Below are 6,331 nucleotides of genomic sequence, written 5' to 3'. Positions count from 1 at the left end.
CAACACCAATTTGTGTCCTGCAAGTGTAACAAATAAGGTATCAAAATCATGCTCATCTGACCGTAATTTATTGCCCAAAATCCCTGAGCTTTCGGGGATCCACCCCCTGGAACCCCACGCCAATTCGTGACCTGCCAGTGTCACAAATAAGGTATAAAATTATTTTCATCTGACGATAAAATGATGTATAAAACCGCTGAGCTTCTGAGGGATCCGCCCTCTGGATCCAACACCGATTTGTGTCCTGCCAGTGTCACAAATAGATATAAAAATATGCTCATCTGACCGTTATTTATTGCCCCCAAACCCCCCCCCCCAGACCCTACACCAATTCGTAACCTGCCACTGTCACAAATAAGGTATAAAAATATGCTCTGACCGTTAATTATTGCCCGAAACCCCTGAGCTTCCGGGGGCTTTGCCCCCTGGACCCCACGCCAATTTGTGACGTGCCAGTGTCACAAATAAGGTATAAAAGTATGCTCATCCGAAATAATTGATGTATAAAACCCCTGAGCTTCTGAGGGCTCCGCCCTGTGAAAAAAGTGAAAAACACGTTAATTTTATAATTTTTTTGAGATATGCCCCCCCCCCCCTGGCGTTCAAGGGGGGGGGGTCCGATTATTCAAATTTTCGAAAGCCAAAAAAAAAATTAGTGCTCACTACCCCCACTGAGCGAATTGGAATTGGTCGGAACGATTTTCAAATTTCAGCACACTAAATTTCAAATTAGGGAACCCACCCTAAGAAATCCTGGATCCGCGTCTGCCCCCCCCCCCCTTCGAAGTAAGTGCCCTTTTTATAGTTGGTGCCGCCTAACTTTTAAAGACGCTCCGCCGTCCCTGTTTATACCAATATGAAGGGAGTGTACACTAGGACTGTACACTCTCTACACAATAAGACCTTCCTACACAATATTGATATAATGATCATAACAGAGACATGGCAGAAGATCAATTCATCATAGGCGAGTGCTCTCCACGTGTGTTTACCTTTATAAAATATGTTCCAAGACCTTTAGAACCTTCATGATGATCGCTGTTAGAGATTTCTGGCAATCCTTTGGTGTGTTCGCTATAAATGAAATGTTACAAATAAAAGAAACAATTATAGCGACACAAGAACTGAACATATTTACATTGTTTTAATAGTGTTAGCGCCATGTTTTACAAGAACTGTACATATCTTCATTTTTTTAGTTTTGTTAGCACCATGTTTTACACTTTACACTTCACGCAACAAATCCCTTAAAATAAAGTTTAAATCTGTGACAGAAAACAATTGATTTACTGCGAGAATATTTACACAGTACGCATAACGACGCAATCAACGTTTTGTAGCCTTTCGTATGCCTCAGTCACACCTTTGCCTATTTGTCCAGCCGTTTTAACAGTTATTCCTATTTCTTGATATCAAGAAATAATTTTCTGTTTTAAAGCAATGGTAATTCCTGATATAAATGTAAGGAGGTCGTTGGTGGCGGGCGTTAGAATCGTGACCTTCACCCCGTTCCCACCCCGCTTATAGGTAAGCAAGGTTTAGTTTTTATGTGTGTTTAAGTTGTTACATTTGATAATATTGCTATTATGTTTTGTTCATACCCTGGTTTAAACGAATTAGTATCATTATAAGGCTTAAAAATATGTTCAAAGAACATGATATTTGTTAACAGAAAGGTGTAATTTAAGGCGATATTGTTGTTACGTAATGCTCAGAGGGTGTGACTTCTCAATGTACAAGTAGATTACACGTAGAGGAAATGGATGCGTAGGCTATGCCTGCACGGGTACGTGTAGAATGCATTTGTGTGTACGGTCGATTGGGCCTTGGAGTGTGACTATTGTAGTCGGGAACTTGGGCGCTAATGAATATGTATTAGGGTTTGGTGTAGAGAAACCTGATTAACGAAGAATTATGATCTTTTAAGTTTGATTAATTATGTTAGGAATTCGTTGTTGATCCAGCTTATACACTTTGGGCATTTGCAATGTCTTAAGTTAATGTCATTAACGATTCAAATATTTTAGTGTAGTGAGCACTGATTACCTATTTTTGTCATATTTTGAAAGATGTGTCGTTGTTTATTCTTGTAATTGATAACTGTTTATCATTACTTGACCCCGTTCCCACCCCGCTTATAGCGGTGTGTCCTTTACAGAATAAAGAGCACCAACTCTACTCCTCAGACTGCCATTGTCATCTGCATTGTCCGAGGCGAGGTCTACCCCCACTCATTCCGGCTACCCGGCCCAATCTACCCCCTACATAAAGAAATACAAATATATGTTAAAACGGCTTGACTGAGGCATTACATTTGGCTACCATTGTCAATGAACAATGGGAGTGTAATGAATGTACATTCGCGATCACATTCACGAACTACCATGCATGATCACATTTACACAATGGACCACTCGCAGCCATGATTTTAGATTAAATCTACCAATTTTACAACTCACGGGGCTTTTACATGTGACTCCGGGTGCCGTATGGCGAGTAATGCTTGGATTACATTTGGCCTGCGGTTAGTCTACGGAGCCCGTGTCCTGCTCGTATCCCCTTTTCCGTGCGGCCTCTGTGCGGTGGCAGGAGGCGGCCGTGAGATTTTCGTACGGATTCACGGGCTCCGCAGCCTTTACGATTTTGTTTCGCGAAAAGTCAAACAATTTGAAAAAATCGTAAGCCCGTAGCCCGTATACATGTCGTAGGTTGCATTGCACATTCCCCGCACGGGCATCGCCCGGAGGCCTCGCACTGATTGTGCAGCAAACGTATGATTTTTCGGTGAACATGGGGGCAAAGAAAATCGTACGGAGATTGTAGACTCATGGGGCATTCGCACGGCAATTGCACAGCTATCGCAAGGTTGCTGTACGGTCACCGCGCCTTCTCCGCGCAACCTTTGCACGGAAGCTGCACGGGCTCCGTATGATTTCCGTGCGGAGGCTGCGGAGACTGCACGGCTCCTGCATGCAAATTGCACGATTTCCGTACAATCTCCGAGCAGCCTCTGTACGGATTTGCCCCGGCCTGCCCCCGAGGGCCAATACAATAAATGGCACGATGCTCGTAGATAATGTAAACACAAACATCGTAGCCCGTAGCCTCCTACGATGTCTACGAAAAATCGTAGACTAATTTATCGTACGGCGCCCGGGGCAAATGTAATCCAGGCATTGGGGTTTTTCGGCCGGTGTCCGGCCGGCTCTCGTACAGTTCCTACTCGCGCCGGGACATTTTTCATCAACCGTACGGGCCCCGTGGTGCTGAGTTGGCTGCTCCCAATTCTCCCGGCGTCTTCATTTGACCGTAAAGCAGTAGAAGGCCCGTTAAGGACCCGTGGGGCACCGTACGGGTCCCGTACTGACTCCAGGCGGTGCCCGAATGGGCCCCCACGATTTTTTCTGTTGATTCTTAATGTATAACGCAGCTTTAAACAGTAAGCGGACACTTTTTTTTTTTTTTTTTTGGGGGGGGGGGGGGGGGTCTCGAAATTTGAAAATTTGACATTTTGTTCCGTTGGGGGGGGTAGGTCACCTTATTTAGTATTTAGGTCAGCCATTGGCATAATTTTTTTTTTTTTTTTTTTTTTTAAATAAAAAACAAAAAAAAAAAAGGGGGGGGGGTTCACAAAAAACATACACAAAATATACACACAAAAAAAAAAACTCAAGGGGGGGGGGGGGTAATCCCAAATCCCCCCCCCCCCCCTTGCGTACACGCCTGGCTCAGGTAAAGGTGAAAATAGTTACTATTGATGTCACAAAGTTATTTTTGCTTTGCTTTAACTTGGTTGCTTACAGTTTTTGATTTAGAAAATAGTTCTTCTGTTTTTAATAGCTCATCCATATCTAAGTTTATCCTTACAAGAAGGGCAAGAGGTGGCATATTCGGAACAGCAAGTGTGGTTCTCTAAGTTGTCTTCTGATTCTGGTTGAACTTGTGAATCTTATTAAAAGATTAATGCTTTCTGGAACTTCCTCCGGCAGAATTTAAAGGCCGTCTGTACTAGTTTGGCTAGGAGTGATTAGATCACCCAGGGTGGTCACTGACAGGTGGCTATATCATCAACTCAGCTCTCAATCAACATAACAAAAAGAAGATCATGGGGGACCAATGGTGACCGATTAAGCATTGTTTTCTATATAGAGGGAGCAAGTAGCTACAAGTAGTACAGTGGGGCTTTAAGCAAGATCTGTCGTATCCATTGCGCTTGTAGTTTCTTCATTTTTATTTTTGCGAGTTCTCTTTCTTGGAATGTATTCTGCCCTTTCTCGTGCAGCACATGTTGTTGTTGTTGGCGTTTAGATGGGGCTCTTCAATCTTGTCAGATTATCTGCGCCACGTCGTTCCTTCTTTGATGTTCATCTTTTCGAACTTGAGCTCATGGATCTCTTTTACTGATGAGGGGTCTGTCTTTCCAGACTCCTGTTTTCGAGTTCAGAGTTGGCTTACCTCTCTCAGCGAAGTGCTACTGTGCAAGATTGAGTATATTTAATTTCCCTTCACCATAAGAAGTGCATTTTAATCATAAGGATCTCTATGATTTTAATACTAATGATATTCCAACATTTCAATCATAAATATACTCACAGATCGAGGAAAACGCACTTTACGAACACTGCGATGTGATTTAGCAGAAGAACGATCTGAACTATTCTCGGTAGGGTCTGGCCATGCTGCCGTTGGTTCGCCCTCTTTGAAGTGCTCTAAATATATTCTGTCTTGGTAGGTCGGCTGCCAATTATGGCCACTATCAGTTTTACGATTTACCAGCTCAAGCGCTATGATTTTATTTTAGGGGGCGGTAGTGAGCACGCGAATCCCTTAAAGAGCGCGCGAAACGCACTCCCTAGGGGGGGGGGGTGCAGGGAGGGAGTAGTCCCCCCCCCCCCCCTTCCGCGCGAAGCGCGGAAGCTTTGAAAGAAGACGATTTGTTGTACCTTTCTCGACTCATAATCCTTGTCTGAATTCAGTCCCCCACTCCCTCCTGCGCATAGCGCGAAAGCTTTGACGTGTTATCAGACAAAAAAGACGATTCGTTGTACCTTTCTCGACTCTTAATCCTTATCTGTATCGCCTTTGACGTTTCATTAATTTATAAGAGAAAGAAGACGACTCGTTGTACGTTCTCGACTCCTTTTTTCTTCCTACGTCTCTTTTTTTGTTTTCTCTTCTCTCTCATGGGGGGGGGGGCCGGCGTTTTTTTGGGTGGCGACCGCCCTCACCGCCTATCCCCCTGGCTACACGCCTGTACCAGCTTAGCCCACATGTGCGTCCATTAGGATCTTTTCTTTCTGATGGAAAAGGAAATAACACGAAAGGGGGCTTTTGCGGATACAGCTTCCAAACTTGCATCTATGTCTATCACACAGATTGGTATACCAACAGTCTAAGCTTGTGGATGATATTTGCACACCCAATAACTGCACACATTCTACCCATGATAAGCTGATCAAAATCTTTGGATTCAGAATAGAGTAACACAATAATTAAAACTCAAGTTGAAAATAGCACTTTAAAGTGCAGACTCTGTTCATTATGAACCAAAAATAAACAATCACAAAGCCTCAGGTTAGAATTAATGTTCAACTTTATAAAAAGTGATTTCAAGTTCAGCTTTTTTCACCTACCGATTACAGCTTACATTTTTATCAAGCATTTTATAATCATAATCAAGTTCTTTTGGGGTTATTTAAGTAAAAGTAAAGTTCATGTTGCATATTCTTTGAGACATGGAGACAATAACATTTTATTTTAAAGCCAACAAAAAAGATCATACAAATACTAGTCAAAGTTCGAATTCACTTTGGTCAGTTTTCTTTTTTCGACTCGGACTCTTGCAGATGCAGAGTACTAGACCAAACATTTCTACCTTTTCGTTCGTTAGCCTCTGATTTGGGTAGGATCGGCTCCTCTCTATCAATTTATTACATGTATTCCTAAATCCAGACTCTCATCTATTGAAAGACGAAACAATATCCCACTTTCCATCAGAGAATTAAACTGTCTTGCCTCCTTCAAAAGATCCCTTAAAAACATACTCCTTCCTTCAGTAACGTAACGTGATTTACCTATTTTTATAAGTCTGTGTACTTCATGGTTTCTTGTTCTCATTCTGTACATTGTTTAATTGTTATTCGTCGCAAATTGAATATGGTGGTTATGAAGCAGCAGCCCATGTGGAAAATACTTTTTTATATACCAGCACACTGATTTTAATCAGCATTCATATTTTCTTCTTCTTCATTCTGTCTCGCTCTCTCTCTCTCTCTCTATTTGTCTGTCTGTCAATTCTCTCTCTCTCTCTCTCTCTCATTTGCGCAACGGC

Source organism: Strongylocentrotus purpuratus, unplaced genomic scaffold (genome assembly GCF_000002235.5).
Source record: "Strongylocentrotus purpuratus isolate Spur 01 unplaced genomic scaffold, Spur_5.0 spur5_scaffold_6, whole genome shotgun sequence".
Lineage (NCBI taxonomy): Eukaryota > Metazoa > Echinodermata > Echinoidea > Camarodonta > Strongylocentrotidae > Strongylocentrotus > Strongylocentrotus purpuratus.
The sequence above is the reverse complement of the archived record's forward strand: the minus strand, read 5'-3'. Positions refer to the sequence as shown.